A 17,210-nucleotide genomic window follows, 5' to 3' on the forward strand; every position below is an offset into this window, starting at 1 on the left:
ATTTTTTGAAAAACTAATATTAACTCAAGAGTTGTCATCATAACTTCAAAATTTTATGAGCTCATCATGAGCTTTGAAGCACCTGAACTTTTCTTCTGTTCCTTTATTTTCACAAATGAACTATATCCACCTTTCACATTGCATCAAAAAACACCTTTTGTTTGCGAGTTATTTAATCAGAAAAATAACAACTCTCATCAAGATCATTTCGGAAAAATCTTGATAAGACACAATGTTGTCTGATGGGGATGGGATAATGGTGTACAAGCCGATTTCCAGAATGTTCTGATGCTGCCAAATTTGGCCCTCTCTATAGTGTTGCTTGTGACCCTTAGAAACAGTTTTTTCTGCTTTCTTTTCTTAACCTCATTGTGGAAAGATTGCACTATAATAAATATAAAATGCCCAGGTCTTGGAAAAAGAAAAAGGAGAGAATTTTCTTGATGAAAAAAGAAACTTCTTAATAATTTTTTCAAAAAAATTGATAATTTTTACAAATTACTATCTCGCTCTTTGAGCTGCTCAATTCAAGCCTCTAGTGGATTGGGGTTTTTCGGTCTTGTATCAATGATTGATCCTCTTTGAGCTGCTATACAACTGCTCTAAAAATGTTGAATATTGCTCATTGGTTATTATATTAGATCCGCTGCCCTAGCTATTGCTTCGTGAACAGATTCTGATTCTTGAAAAGCAGCCTGTGCTTCTCTTGGATCCATCAGATATTCTTTCGTTCAGCAATATTCAACATTTAAGAGCCTTCTGAGATGATTCCGACAGCTTTTGCAATAGCTTTACCAGTAATGGGATGATCAACAGTGAAAATAATAACTTTAATGGCAGCACTTGGACATTTAGCGACAGCATCGAGTTTAGCAGCTCGAAGAGGATCAATCATCGATACAAGACCAAAAAACCCTAATCCACTAGAGGCTTGAATCGAGCAGCTCGAAGAGCGAGAACCAAATTTGTAAAAATTATCAATTTTCGGCAAAAAAATCATTAAAAAGTTTCTTTTTCATAAAGAAAATTGTCTTCTTTTTCGTTGTCACGGACACGGCAGGATTGTGTCCCAGAACGGGCAGTTTTATAATTATAAGAGACCAAACTTGAAAATAAAGCAAAATATATTGCTCCAGAATCGCCAGTTGTCCCAGTACGGACGAGTTGGGTCCAGAACAGGACTTTTGATAACTACTTATATAAAAGATATTGACGCAATATTCAACGCTGTCACTGCTAAAACTTACCGGCGCTCTTTAGCACGCTAAATATGAAAACGATTTCTTTGCCGAAGATTGATCACTAAACCATCTCGCGTGTGAAGCTGGAATATGATTAACCACCTGACTTACCTGAATCGATCTTTTTTGAATATGAAACTCTAATAATGGTTACAACGACCTGAAATCAATTGAAAATTTGCTTCATTTTGATACAACGATGTTTTTGATGACGTTGACCCTATGTTTCTAGCGATGCTATATCGTAGTTCATATTGTTATTTGCTGATCAAAACTATCAACACATATCGGTTGATTCGATATACAGTGTTAGCACATCACTAGCTATAACTTTACTTTTGATGTTGTATGTAAGTAAACATATGTGCAGAAAAATAAGCTGGCTCACGATCTTCTCGATTTTGAGTAATTGAAATATAGCAAGCAAATCTGCATAAGAAAAATCTGTTTGAATAATTCTGAGTAGGCCATTTGGAAATTCTTTTCGACATCCCCTTTTTATGTAATTACTTTTCTTTCCAAATGAAAAATTTCATTGAATCTACTTATTTTACTCTCATTGCCCGCAAAATTGTAAATCGAATATAATTTATTCATTTTTCTTGTTAATTTATCTTTTTTCATTTTCAGACGGAATTGAATTCAATGAATTGAAATATTTGCTGAAGAATCATGTTTAACCAATTATCTTGAGCAGAATGCTCATAAATTTTACGCTCAAAAACAAGTTAACAAAAATGGTATTCAATTTCGTTCGTAAATAAATGTTGCACAGAAACACACCAGAACTGTTTAACCCTTAAGATAATTTTCTCCTTTTTTCCTGCTCTCCTGAAATTCCTTTGAGATAATCAAATTGCCCCATGGTTATGGTGAGTATAATGAATTTCTTATCAATAAATGAAAGGCCTTAAGAAAACACGAAAGAGAAACAGAATGAAGAAAAGAAAGCGAAATAAATTCCTGGATTCCACCGAAAAGAGAAGAAGAAAAAAAATGAAAAAAGATGAGACAGAACATAATAATACTGCTAATAATAGAGAATAAAAATAACGATGAAAAATAATGGAAACTGAATGACAAAATTTAACCCCAAACTATTGCTTATCATGATGGAAACCATCATCATTTTACTATTCAACATGATATTTCAACAAGTTTATGCCAAACAATAATGATATAAAACTGAGAATCATGAGAATAAATAAATTCCAATGATAAACATTTCTATCTGTCTTGCTATTTTTACAACTGAGAAAAGAAGAAAAGTGTTCATGAAATTTTTTCATTTTCTTTACATTTCTTTTCTTTCCACTCATTGGAACACATGAAAGTGCAAGAAAAACCAAAAAGGAAAAAATGAAAATAACATGAAAATTCACTGCCAATTCTGTCTATAATGATAATCTAACGATTTCAAAGGTTCATAATGATTCTCATTTTTCAAATGCTTCTTGTCTCTATTCAAGTCTTGGAACAATGAAAAGAAAAAAACAAATTATCATTTGGAAATATTCCGATCAACGATTATCATGACAGTTGTATTGCCCATAACTGACATCAATGATAATCAAGAGCATTTCGTCAATAGTATCGATCCTTTTATCGATAATGAAATATCGAGAAAATGAATTTTTCGTCAATCTCATTGAAAATTGTCAATTGACGAGTGAACAAGTGAAGTGGATTACGATGAATCAAAGACGAAAATTATCTTCAAGTGTACAGAAAGAAACTCGAAATATTTATCTTCAAGAGTTTCATCCTCTCACCTCAACAATGTAACAATTTATCTCGACACATTTCACTCCCTGAACAAGAAAACAACATCATTCCCTGTTTCCCACTTTAGAGATAACACATTTTCTACTCCCAGTCTCGATAAAAATTATCGCTTAATCCAACTATAGAAACGAATAAAGCAAGAAAATTGTACAAAATTAGACGAAGTTCATTTTCGTTGAGTAACAAAATGAACTAAAAGTCGAAAAAAGAGAAAAAAAATTGAAATGTTTTACTGATTTTAAATTATTCCAGGGTAAAATAAATGAATGGATTATTCTCGTTGAATTCATTCTCATTGAAACCCTTTTCACTTGGCTCCACACAGAATAGAGATAAAAAAGAATTTCCAATTTTTATAACATTCTTTTCAATATCATTATTTTGCTTCATTTTCATCGTGAAACATGAACAAATTTAATCAATACCATGAAATGATAACAAAGTACTTTGTTGCTTCTCAATAAGAAGGCAAAAAACTCCAAGTTTGATACAAAACTAATAAGTATTACTTTATATAAATAAGTAATTTGTCTTTTGCTAAACTCCCAGTTGAATTTGACTCTCAAATTTTTCGTTGTTTACATTCTGATTCTCAGATATTTCGACACAATTTTTTTCTCTTCTTCTTCTCCCATGCACTTGTTTTGCTCACTTTCATGTTCTTTCATCATTCTCATTCCCTGGAAATAAAGAGAAGAGGAAATGTTAACCCAGCACAAAATTTTCTTGTGATGTTTAATATATATTTATGCATCATTCCATAAACATGAGTTTCTACTTTTGAAATTTTGATATCAAGATAATTATGATGAACATGATGAACATGACGATGAACACGATATATTTGATGATAATGATCAAGATGGAGAAGCATAATATTTCCAATGTTGGAGAGAGAAAAAAGAAAAAGAAAATTTTCCTTTTTACTCGGACTGACTGGGAGTGAGATAACATTTGAATATCATTATTGCAATAATATTTACTTGTAATGAATCAGTTTATCAAAAGACTTTGTAACATTATCATGATGATAATCAATTTAGAATACAATATTTCTCCCTGATTCAATTAACCAGTTACAGAGTTTCTTTGTTTATTCAATTTACTTTTTCCATGATAATCAACATTCAACTCATTTGGAACATGAAATTTAATCAGATTCTTTTTGAAGGTCGCCTTTCATGGAAAAAATAATTTTTCATTTTGTCAATATTTTCAGAGTTTCCTTTTCTCATTTAATCGTGATTGGGGAAAATGAAAATTTTCATGAAATTTCGACTTCTACTTAAAATTCAGCAAAAAGGAAAAGTTGACTTTCGATTAATTTGAACCAATTTAAATTCAGTTTGAAAGGAAAATTCAAATTACAAGTTGAAATTTAATTGTCATATTAATGAGGAAAAAATGAAATTAATGAGAACATGAAAAGCTCCAACATTTTTCATGGAAATTCATTTTTTTACTCTTTCCTTTCACATAAAAGGCCAACTCTGTAAAGAGGAAAATTAGAGTTGAACTAAATATGCGCATTGAATGTTTCAACTTTTGCATCATGAAAAAGAAATTAAACATTTTTCTTCTTTTTTTGCCTGCATTTTGCTCGAACATGATTAATGATTGAAACTATCTGGTTGAATAAACGTTTGTTAATCGATTAAAGATCAACAAGAGAGTTGATTAAGCTGCAATCGATACTTGTGAGTGAATATTAAATGTTTATCTGAATCAAGTCGAGAGAAGAAAAACTTTTTCGCTTCGATAAATGAATCAATATGGAATAACCTTTTCTCTCACATTTTCCTGATTAATAGTTGAACCACAAATTGTTTAATCATTTAGATGAACCAGCTTTGATTGGTTTCTGCAAAGGTTTATCCATCTTTACTATTGAAAAAGATTTGGAGAAATTCGGAAAAAAATTCGGTTCTTCATCAACTTTTTGACACTTTTGGTTGGAGCTCAAACAACATTTGTATTTTTCAACTTTGCACTTTGAAGACTTTTGAACGTCTTCAATTTCATTCTTCATGATGAAACATAACCATGTTGATGGTGAAGGCAAGCAGAATGGAAAAATGTCTATTTACTTTTTCCATCTTTTGATGAAGCTGAATGATAAATCGTGTGATCATGGAAAGTCAGCGAAAGAAGAAGACAGAAGAAGAGTGAAAAAAATCGAGAGATATTTATGTGATTATAATCTGTTTAAGTGTATCTGTTTGTGAATAAACCAGTCACAAAGAAACTTGAGTAATAGTTCGAGGCTAAACATATTTTTTGAGTCGCCTTTTTGTTCAATGCGATATCAATGAATCTAATGCTACATCTGGAAATTGTTCAAGCTGACAATTGTAACTCAGTTGCAGTCGTAATAATGCTGCTCTGGAAACAACGCTGTCAAATGGTTTACTTTTACAAATTAGACATATGCGAAAATACTGTTTACTTCATCCAAGACAAAGTCGATCTCGAAGGCAGAAAGAAACTCGACAAAAAATAGTTATTTTCATGATAAACACGATGGCAAACAACTTTCCTTCACAATTTGTACCAAATTATCGTTTAAAACAGATTTTCGTTTGGAAGAGAAACGGTAAAAGAATAAAAGGAAAGTTCGAGTTTTTAAAATTGTTTGGAATTTCGAAGATCGATAGAAATTCTGCATCAAAATGTACATATCGAGCTCATGCCATTTAAAGTGTCTTTTGCGTGAAATGAAATTGCTTTCCAATTACACAAAATTGCACCTTGAGACTATTTTGACAGTTCAATTGATGTTTTACCAGCTTTACGAGTTGCAATTTTCAGTTAATAGGAAACATTGGCCAACTGATTGGGTTCACTGGGATCAATTTGAATAATATTGCAAATAAATTCATGTTTTAAGCATTCACAGAATAGCGTAGATTTGCTATTGAAACACAATAATAGTCTGGGACTTTTTGTTGGTTTTTCCAGGCGCTAATGTTGAAAAATGAATGATAAAATTTGATTTGGTTTGGATGAATAGTAGAGAGGATTTTGTCAAATGTCACACAAATTTTGTCTGATCTCAATGAAAAAGCTGTCAAACAATCGTATTCAATGAAATTTCCATCATTTTATCAAGTAAAATTGAATTAAATAGTGTCAAGAACACAATTGAAGAAACTGTTTCAACTTCAAGATCAATGATTTCCCCAGTAAAGTACAGAATTTGACAAAAAAAAATTCTCTTTTCTCGACCATTCTCTTGATCCTTTCCATTTAAACTCGAGAAATGTTGCAAAATGGATTTTTAATGGGCAAACACCAAAAACTGTTCAATCCAAGTAAACACTTTAGACATTGAAGTTTAACTTGAACGAATCGATCCAAAGTAGCAAACTTGCAACTTAATCACTGTGAATTCAAGTCTTCAATTTACAAGAATAAATCATGTCAAACGGCGATAAATCATCCAAAACATTTCCTCATTGTCCAAGTAAAATGCGATTCAATTTGATTCTTCATTTCTCAAAGGTCAATACAAACTGACAATAATAAGATGCAAACCAAATCTTGATCAAGCAAAGTTCAGTCAATAAGAAATAAAATGTTTCAAAAATATGTCGATTAATATTCAGGGAAATGTAAATTCGAAGAATCTATTTCAATCTTCTTCATTCGCTTCAACTTCACGACGAGTCTAGCATTCGATTCGAAATCGACTTTGATCATAAAAAGTAAAATTCATCATTAAGAGAACAAAAAAATCGTTGAAAAAATATTCAAATGGACATCGTCTTCTCGGTCCACTGTAAATCATTCCAATGACATGAAAAGCAAACATGATAAACTGTTTTATTTTTGAGGCGAAAAACAGAATCGAAAGCAGAGAAAAATGAAAGTAAAAAACAAAATAAATCAAAACTTTGATACAAAAAGTGAAAAATTGAATTTGATAACTTAATTTATATTGATAAAGAAGAGACGAAAACAAAGAAATACATGAAAATGTTGAACACAGAGATGGAGTGAAAGGAACAGGGAAAAAGAAAAATTATCTTAACATTCTCATTGTTATCGCTACATGATACACTTACAGTTGCACATGATACTCGCTGAGAGCAACAAAAGAAGGTTCAATAAATCACACAAAATATCTATTCAAGCAAAGTATTATCATTATTTGATAAATTGAACTTGAACAAGCAAAAAGAAAAGGTAAAGGAAACTTTGCCAATCGTGAAAAGCCAAAAGCGCAAGAATGAAAAAATTTGCGAAAAAAGGCGAAAATTTATTTCCATTTGAAAAATGTTTAAAAAGTTTCAATAAAACACTTTCAATCGCTCAACATGAAACTGCATCTGTTGAACCTCCCAATGATTCAGATTTCCAGTTATCATTAACATTCCAAATTACAATGGAAATTCAACTTTTATTATTGTTGCAAAGTTTAGTCTAAATTGTATGTAATTAGTATTACAAGTTATCGTTAGTTTCAACAATTTATCACATTTGATGTAAAGAAACAATTTATTAAAATCTCTTTCACTTTTATTCTCATGTTAACAAATTGTTATTCATAGCATTGATTTTATCTCATCTTTTTTACTTTCCTTTGCCAGATTCACTTTCAATTCCCTCATGATTATTATTATTATTGCCATCATTTGTATTTTATCATTTCCAGAATTATCAATCTTCTCATGATTTATGAACTTGAAATTTATCAAATTTCTGTTCTTCTCTCTTTTTTCCTTTTTTCATTAAATATTCAGTGAAAATTGTTTCAAGTTTTCAATGTTTGTTGAACATCAATTATTCAGATTCAGTTTCATCTTTTTTTCTCCTCATCTCATCTTTACCCTCATTTACCATGAATTCATTAATTTTGTTTTGAAACTTTTCTTCTTCTTCTTCTTCACCAATTTGCTCGATATAATTGGTTTAAGTAAATATTGAAGTAAATGTTGGTCAAAAAAGAAACTCGAGTTTCAAGTGAATGTTTGATTAACTGGTTAAACAAATATTACATTCCAATAGAGAAACATTTACTTTGATTTTTGTTTTTCTTGAGCTCATTCATCTGAATCATTCCATCAACTGTATATTTTACCAACAATTTGCACAAAATTAATTGAAAAATATTAACCAACGATAATTAATCATTGGACTCTTCTTTTGCTCAAGGTTCACCTTTTATTTGCCAAAACAGATGGGTAAGTCTTGAAAACTGGGTAATTACAGTAATTATGCTTGACTTGCATTGAGTGTCTGTCAGGTTGAATTAACTCTGGAATGGGAATTGAATGAAAAATGTTTCAACTCGCATTAATTGTGAGTCATGTTGATTGGCAAATATATAAGTTGATCATTTCATAATTATAATACAATTTTGTCTGCTTTCAACTTTTACGGCTTTACGGTCAAGTACCTGAAGCTTGGCTGATTCTCAAGGGAAGACGATGAGCCTTTAGGTTGAGTCAATCCATTAAGTCCAAGTCAGGGAAATGAAAGAGTTTTGTCATTTCTGGGAAAATTTTTATTCCTTCATGGACAGTCTGATGAAGAAAGTGATCTTTTCTGTAAGAGATGAAATGCACTCCAAGAAATCACAAGATAACTCATTTGATCGAAATAGATTGATAGTGAATTAATGTTCTTACGGCGTTAAAATTAGGTGATGAATGATGAAGTACTTGGATTGCTGATAATCAAAATAACAAGGAAACTTGATGATTGGAATGAAGAGCTTGGAAAATTTGGACAGAAATCATTTGATGAGAAAATTGACTCAAATTTTCTTGAAATTTGAGGTTTAAAATTAATGGTGAGCAACGAATTTTCGAGCTCTTTAGCTTGCTATATCAATCATTTTGCTCACCTTGATTCGTATTTTGATTGTTGCAAGTTTCGTTTACTCATAGTTGATTGTTTCTGCAAAAAATTTTTCTTCCAAAATAACATCAGTTTTTCATCAATCACCACATGATAAACTAAAAAATCAATCAAATAAACTTTAATCTCTCAATCTATCAATTGATATTATATTGAGTTGTTTTACGAAGCAATCCAGAACTTATTGAATTCAATCTTCTTTTCACATTAACTTTCGGTGTGATGACGAAAATTTTCGTTGAAACAGAACATTTTCTTATAAAATCCTTAGCACATTCCGAATAGACTTCAATACCGCAAGTCTTGCAGCTTGTTTGTACCTAAAAGAATCGAAAGGTAAAGTTCGAAAAACTGCGTTTCGAACAGAAAGTTTCATTTAATCGAACTTGACTGGCATTTTTTTCGTCGAAAAACTTTTTCCTCGAGTTTTACGAATGCACCTGAAGGCTGAAAAGTTTTTACCCAAAAAAACATAATGTTACTTTTTTTGCCTTTAATGTAAGACTTTTTATATCAAATTTGAAGGAAAAGGAAATTAGATTTGATCAGAATCTTGTTAATAGAACAAGTAAACCTGATTTGATTCTCATGAGGCAACAAAATGTTGGAACAAAAAGGTTAGAAGAAAAGAGCGCGCAAAAAGCGATTCCTTCCATTGAGTGATCTCTTCACATATCAACCTTTTAAATTGAATTAAATTTAATTTGGTAAACTTTTACTTCAATTTCAAACACTTGTAAAGTCAACGTTGGTTATAATTAAATTTACAAACACAAGGTTTTGCTGTTTCATCTCGACCCATTATAAAAGAGAGAATCTCAAGTTTCTTGTTTTTTTCCAAGAAAAACATTTACTATTCTTGCCATTCCATCATTTTCAAGTTACGACTCAAGTAAAAGTGTCAACTGAAACATTGCTATTCAACTGGTTGCTCAGTTGTGGTCAGCAAAAGTCACCTTTACCAGTGAAAAAGACTTATTTTAATCTCAATTTTTTCTCCTTTCTTTCGTTTCATTTGGTTCTGTTGAACATTTTTTGCTACAATTTACTGTTTACTGTTTAACTTATAACTTTTTTGTTCCCATGATTGTTATTACTGTTACTTTTTGTTTCATCCACATCAACCACTAATCCAAGTTATTTATAGCATTACGAGTAAATTGTCTTGACTAACCTCAAACATTATTAATCAGTGTATTAATATTGTTATGGTAAGGTATTAGATTGATTGAGGTTAATGAAGTTAAGCTTTGCTCTGTGAAATGCAAGGAAATTGAATTTACTCCAATGAATATTATCGTCGGATGAAATGTCTCTGTTCATGAACTGTTTAGTTCTGTGATTCCAATTGCAATTGATTTTGATGAGGGAAAAGTGATTGATTCAGGGCAAAGGGTTTTATTAATAGAAATTTGTTTACAGAAGAATAAGAAAATTTAAGATTCGTTTTTTAATCGAAATTTATTTCCTCTCGAGAGATTATTCGAGATTCGAGTTGGTTAATAGTTAAGAATGAACAGTCTGATTGATTTATTTATCATGTATAAATGTTTCAAAAATGTTAATCTTTAATCAACAAGTTTAGTTCAGTTTTGCTTCGCCTTACTTTTTTGCAAGTTTATTTAAAGGTTAACCAGATTCTGTTTTTTCAACTTTTCAATTTACTCTAATTTAATCTTGAGTTTATCATGCACAAGATGTTGTTGCTGGATTCAAGTTGACACTTCTCTTGTTGCAAATGCGATCAGATGCCTGGTTAAAGGTTGAAAGGTTAAGTGATATGCAACAATGCTATTGAACTTGTCTAAACGAGTGAACATTTGGAGAAAAGGTTTTGCACAAATTTTCTGGTAAAAGATAATTTTATGTAAATAAACGAGTCAAGTTTCATGAGTTACTAAGGTTCAAAGAGTTGATTATTCAATTGATGAAGGAAAAGATGAAACGTCGAGACTTTCAGTTTTGCCAGTTGAAGCTGACAAGTGAAAGAAAAGAGTTTTGCCTTTAAGCATCTTTCAAGTTGCATGATAAGAAGAAGCAAAATTTTGTGAACATCTTTTTGATTTTGATTCATGATTTGAATGTAGCCACGAGTCGAGTTTCATTGATCAGTTGAAACTGTAAATATTTTTTGGTGTCAACAAGAATTTATCATCAATTCTGAAGTAAATAAACACCAATTAGTTTGATGCCTGTGTTGGAAGAGACTTGGATTTGTGTTTCTTCAGAAAACGCTCAAGCAGCTTCATTAGCAGCTTATTCATGGAGTTAAAGATTCATCTTTTTCACCTAATTTGGTTTTGCAAATCGTTCGAAATGCGTTTACGAGTAGCTTCAGAAGTTGATTGATGATTGATGTCCTAAAGGCTGGTTGTTGAGTAACTTGGAAATGGTTAATCAACCCTTCGTTATCAGTGATAATTGCAGTTCAAGAATCATAGATTTGTTTCTAACTCAATTTTCTAATATCATGATTATCAGCATCCATGCTTGACCGCCTTTACATTCCCTTTGTGTTCTGTATTTGAATCTGTGTTCATTTACTAATTGGTTTGTAACAAGATTAAACATTTACTCTGATGGAACCAAAATTATGATGAGCTTTTTATCGGTTGCCTTTGTTCACTCTACAGATTATAAGGTTTCTCTGATGATACCTTTAATGAAACAGTGAAAAGATGAAAATGACAAAACTATCTCATCATGATATAATTAAGTAAAAAGGTAAAGTTGGAAAATGTAATCTTCCGTCTGTCATTATTTCAGTAAGAATAAAATCGAAAAAAGGAAAAGCAGGAAATTTTGATTGAGTTATTGGATTATTTTCACGCAAATCAGTTGATCGTTTCATTAAAACTTAATCTTGACATTGAAAATATTGAAAGTCATTTTCCTGAAGAAAAAATAAAATGTAATTTGAATTGAAAGAAAAAAAAGATTTCCCTAAAAAACACATTCTTCATTCAATATGTTGATGAGCAAAGAAACTGGAATCTAGTTGAACATTTGATGAACAGAGAATCGCAATTTTCATAAATTGATTAACAAATGAACTGCAACTGTTAGGGAAACTTGAAATTATTTTCATATATTTAGATATTTAATGACAGTTACCAGGCAACAAAATTAACAGTGAAAAAACGTAAACCTTTAATTATGGTTCTAATCATTTCACGTTTGACAGAGAAACCATTGGCTTCAAACATTGAGAGTTGAAAAGCCAATTGAAGTTAATAATGGAAATAAAGAAAAGGGTTGAACAAAGTTGAAGTCAAATGTTGAGTTTAAAATCTAATGATTTACCGATAATCTCGAGTGTAAAGGCAAAAGTCGCAATTGGGTAAAAATGTAAATTGAGTTTGGGTTAAACATTTTACTTGTCAACTGCATAATGCACATTGAATAAGGTAAAGTGAAAAGGACAAGAAGAGACCCAAAAAGGCATTGATAACAAGATGAAGGCTGCAAATGCTAATCAACATGAAAAGTAGTTCGGGTTAATTGTAATTAAATGTACGTGTCTCTGTCTTTCATTTAACCTCAGAAGGGAATAGTTGATAATCAAGGTTGCAAGTGGTGAGACGAGGCCAGTGGAGAAAGTGGAGAAAAGTGAATAAAAAGAGAAAACAAAGTTATCATCAGATGATCATCATCATGATTACCATGTTTGCCTTTCTGATATCGAGTTATTTATCATTTTTTCCTGTCTCTCTCTTCATGTCACCAATCTTTTGCTTCTCAAGGGATTATCTTACAATGTTATAAACTTTCATGTTGAGAGACGAAAAATGATAAAACAATTGATCCATTGTTGCGTGTATTTAATCATTTGTTTTCATCTTCTTTCCCTTCATCTTCATTCTTCTGTCAATTTCCAGTTGACACAAGATTCTCATTGCATATAACAACATCATCAAGATTCTCAGATTGAACAATTTTCCTTTCATCTGATGATGGAAACTTATCATCAAGTATTAACTAAGATGAGATTATGGACTATTAACTTTTTTTTAGTAAACTTCAAGTTCGAAATTTTTTTTCCTTTTCCCTTTGCTCTTCTTGTCATCTCGAGAAAAAAAATTGCATTTTCATTCTTAACCATTTGTTCAATTGTCTGAAAACACCGATTCATTCTGTTGTTTCGATTGAAAAGAAAATCAATTTTAATTTCTAATGAATGCACGCAAAAGTTTTCAAAACTCAATCTTTCATTTCTCATCAAAATGTTAATTTCAGGTGGAAAAAATTTCAAATCAAAAAGCCTTTGTAAAAGTGTAAATTAACAGAGAAACTTTCGATTTTTTCACTTTACTATAAATGCTAAATTGAACATTTAAATTTGATCGTTTTCACGGCCGTTTAAACTTGTTTATCAGTTGATATTGTTCAATATCTGAATAACAATATCATCATCATTATCATGGGAAAAAAAGAAGAAGAAAGGCGATAAAAAACGAAAAGAAATTGACTTTGAAAGATAATCTGGTTCAATTTACAATTGATTTTATGTGTTACCAGAAAAAGTATAAAGTCGAGAATATGTTATTAAACTGGGAAAACATTATCAATATTAAGAGCTACTTTTATTGGGAATTTAACTCAGAATGATGAGCAATTCATTATGATCATGAAGAAAGTGGAGGAAGAAAGATGTTTGATTTTCTTTTCTGAACATGATATCATTAGAAAAAGGTTGAAATTAAAAAAAGAAAAGTAGAGTGAACTTTTACTGGGAAGAAATGAGATGATGGAAAAAGAGGAATCAAATTTGATTCAATAAAAGCTCATAAGCAATTGAATAATAATCCAATAACTATTTAATAATCACTTGATTACTTTAATAACTGATGAATAAATCTGTTCGTCTTTTTTGTTCCATTAAAGTTTCAATTATCTAATCTTGAATGATGATTAAAGTTGCCCAAATGATTTGTTGAAAGCTTTAGACTTTCATTTATTCCAGTCAATTTGGACGCTTTCAAGATCAAACTCAATATTTATGGTAATTCTTAGAATATCTTTTCTCATTATTAATCATTGAATTTCTGTCTTCCCTGAAAACATATAATTTACTTTCAACCTTTAATTGTTGCTCAACTGAATCGACTCTTTGTTGCATCGTGATTGGAAGCTTCGTTTAAAAGATGAATGAAAAGTTGGAAACAGAAGATTTCTTTGAAAATAGTGATTTCGATCGAAATTTCGTTCGATTTATATTGGAAAAAAAGTCTCAAAAAATTTCGAAGAAACATTCCGAACACGTTTATCTCCAGAACTTGATATGATGAAGAGTATACAGAAAATTCTGTCGAATGAAATTTAAATCGAAAAGCCAAAAAAATAATATCGAACGATTATTTCCATGGAATTGGGAAACATTCCGAAAACCAGGAAATTTTCGTTTTTCATATTCTTCATGTTATCCATTGGAACCTTCAGAACTTTTCACATCCAATGTCTAATGAAAGGTTGACTGGAATCATTAGAGGAATGACAATGAAAAATATTGATTTCAATAAAAGCTTTTGTCTCAATTTATTTCATTTCTTGTTAACATTGTTTCATCAGTTTTCACTGAGAAAATGGTGAAAATTTGAATCGATTGAAAATAATTTAAACTGTTTAATGATGTTGACTCTTCATTAAAAGCGCCAAACAAGGAAATCAATCATTTTCACATTTCTTTAGTTTTCTGTTGTACTTTAATCACTCTGTAAATGATGATATAATTAGATAACATTTTCTCTATTGATTTAGTATTTACTTCTTTGTTGCTATTATTTTCATCTGAAGAAAAGTTTCAACTTTAAAATTGGGGAAAAATGAGCTTAAAAAGCGGTAAAAAAGTGAAAATGTTGAAACTACATTTTCAAGTTTCCTTTAAAAGCTTGTGAAAGTGAAATCAATTGGTTGAGCCAAGAATGAAAAAACGTTAACTTCAATCGACTTTTCTGTATCAAAATGATTCTAGGTTTTTCACTTCAATGAACTACGATTGAGTCTTTTTTGTCTTCACATGCTTCTTACATGGAAAGTTAATCTGTTTCAGAGTTATCATTGTCTATTGTCAGACATTTGTTCAAATTGGGAACAAAACTTTTCCTCAACATTTCGATCAACCTTTTTCGTTAATCTTTATCTTTTGGACATTTCACTTTTGTTTAATCAGGCGACTTTAAAGGCAATGGACATTGTCGAGTATCAATGTCAGATGTTTAAAAGACATTTTTACTTACAATTCAATCTAATTGGCCATTTTGGATTGGAAAGGTTCGCCTTTTCAGGTTACTGTTTCCGCTGGTAAACTTATCCGTTTTGGGTTTTCAAATGTTTTTTTAACACCACTTAATGGTTATGTTGATGGTAACAATTAATTGTATCAATTTGAAGATCACTTGAGTGCAAAGATTAACCTTCGTGGTTCTTGGTTCAGTTTAGGTTTTAATGTTGTCTAAGGTTGGTCAAGTTAAACATATAATCACAGCATTGATATTAATTGACTTTACTGAATAACAATTACCTTTTTTATCCTGTTTCTAGGTTAACTTGATGACTTTGATTAACACTTCGTAAACTGTTTCGACTTTTCTAGATGTGTTTGTCAACTGTCCAAAGTTTGACCGTTTATCCTCACTGAAAATTGTCAGGGAAAAAACTGTTTCAATGGGAAATCGAGTATAGACTAACAGTAATTTGCTTTCAAATCTTGAAAGCTTTTCAGCTACAATCTTTTCTCTCTCTCTTTTTTCATCTCAACTCTTTTACTCGACTCTGTCTACATTTTGTACAATGAGATTGCGCTTGCAATAGTGAATTACATGTACTTTTATTTTGGTGAAAAAACGAATGGTTTTATAAGATCACAAATGACTTCTGAATTTAGATTTACAAGCTAGATTGAAATCTTTTCTCTGGAAATTCGACAATTGAAAAAATAAATTAATGGAAAAGATTCGAGAGAAAACTTGAACGGTTCAGTTTCTCATTTTGTTGGAGCTTCTTTCATCATACATGAGTTTCATTTTGATCACACAATTTTTATAAAGAGTTCAACTCTTTGATTCATGAAGGATTGGTCGTTAGTTTAACCGCTTTCAAGATCTTTAGTTTACAATGTTGATTCTTGGCCAAAATTCAGGAATTATTAATGGATGTGCAACTGCTACTCCTTCATAGGGTGAATTGGTAATGAATTGGACAATACAAGATAATCAGCTAAACACTTGGACCAATTGAATCAAATTGAGGCAGGTTGAGTTCCACTTTAACATAGAGCTGGTTGTTGACCATAATTCAGTCCTGAAAGTGAAAGGCTGTGCAATGTAAACTTGATTGTAACACGTGCTGTTCCATGTAAACATTTGATGAGTTTACTTTCTGCTAAGATGATAAGAAAACATATTAACAACATTAACTTGTGTATATGTAAATTACGTGAAGTGCATAATTCGGTACATTGAGGATGTAAGTTATGGCTTGATGTGAATTTTTTAAGAAAACTCAAATTTGATAACAACAAATTCTCTTAAAATAATGGCAGTCTATTAATAAGGTAAGATAAACCATTTACAGCCAGTGTTATTAAAGACCAGAGAGCTGTTAAATATTTGCCATCACCAAACAAAAAAGCGCGGAAAATCCCTTTTCTTGAGTCTCTTCCCTCGTGGCTTGAAAATACTAGTTGAACCAAGGTGGGCAAATAAATATTGCAGACATTTGCCATAAGTTGAATGACATTAAGAAAATCTGAGGAAAAATAATTATGTGAAAATAACATTATTATTAGATTAACAGGTGGAATAAATGTAGAAGTCGAAGGAAGAAAAGCAAATCTTTCAAGGTAACTCTGGTTCAAAAGATATTAAACGAAAACATGGAAATTACATTTATATTAAAATAGCTTACCATTTAAATAGAGTTTCCTCAACCAGAATTGAGCACAGAATCTATGTAAATATGGTTATTAAATTGTTACAAAGAAAAACTTACAATGTTATTAATACCAGAACTAAAAATTTTAGATACCGAAGCTAGCCGAGTTTTGCTGTGGTGGCTGGCTACTGTCAAAATTGGTATGTGGCTGGCTGAAAGCTAGCTGGCAGTAGCTAAGCTAGCTTTGCTGCTAAATTCCCACTAAGGTGGCTAGTCATTGAAAAAGAGCAATATGATTGTTAAATTTCTTCATTAATGAAGTAAAATGTATAGTAAACTTGAAATGAAAGAAGTACATAAAGTTCAACTTGAAATTTGCAAAGTTTCATTGATCAAGAAAATTTTGTTTACTCTTGAAGGATTGAGTTGAAAATATTTTAAAAATGAAGA

General features: G+C 30.8%; 1 protein-coding gene across 4 annotated transcripts in view; it reads right to left on the bottom strand.

The window, feature by feature from the left end:
* The window catches only part of LOC107368964 (prolactin-releasing peptide receptor-like), a 54,262-nt gene extending 37,329 nt beyond the window's left edge, over positions 1-16,933 (bottom strand). The window contains exons 1-3 of one of the 4 annotated variants that reach the window (XM_089267675.1): positions 16,794-16,933; positions 16,344-16,634; positions 15,125-16,268 (exon numbers count right to left, since the gene is read on the bottom strand). The gene's annotated coding sequence lies outside the window, so the exon portion shown is untranslated. Of the gene's footprint in view, positions 1-15,124; positions 16,269-16,343; positions 16,635-16,793 lie in introns of those variants that run through there. The other 3 variants (XR_016198755.1, XM_025162235.2, XM_015936864.3) reach the window with 3 other exon arrangements.
* Between the last annotated feature and the right edge of the window lie 277 nt (positions 16,934-17,210).

The sequence above is a fragment of the Tetranychus urticae genome, chromosome 2 (genome assembly GCF_039701765.1).
Source record: "Tetranychus urticae isolate SD_2017Ah chromosome 2, NJAU_TeUrti_SD_1.0, whole genome shotgun sequence".
NCBI lineage: Eukaryota > Metazoa > Arthropoda > Arachnida > Trombidiformes > Tetranychidae > Tetranychus > Tetranychus urticae.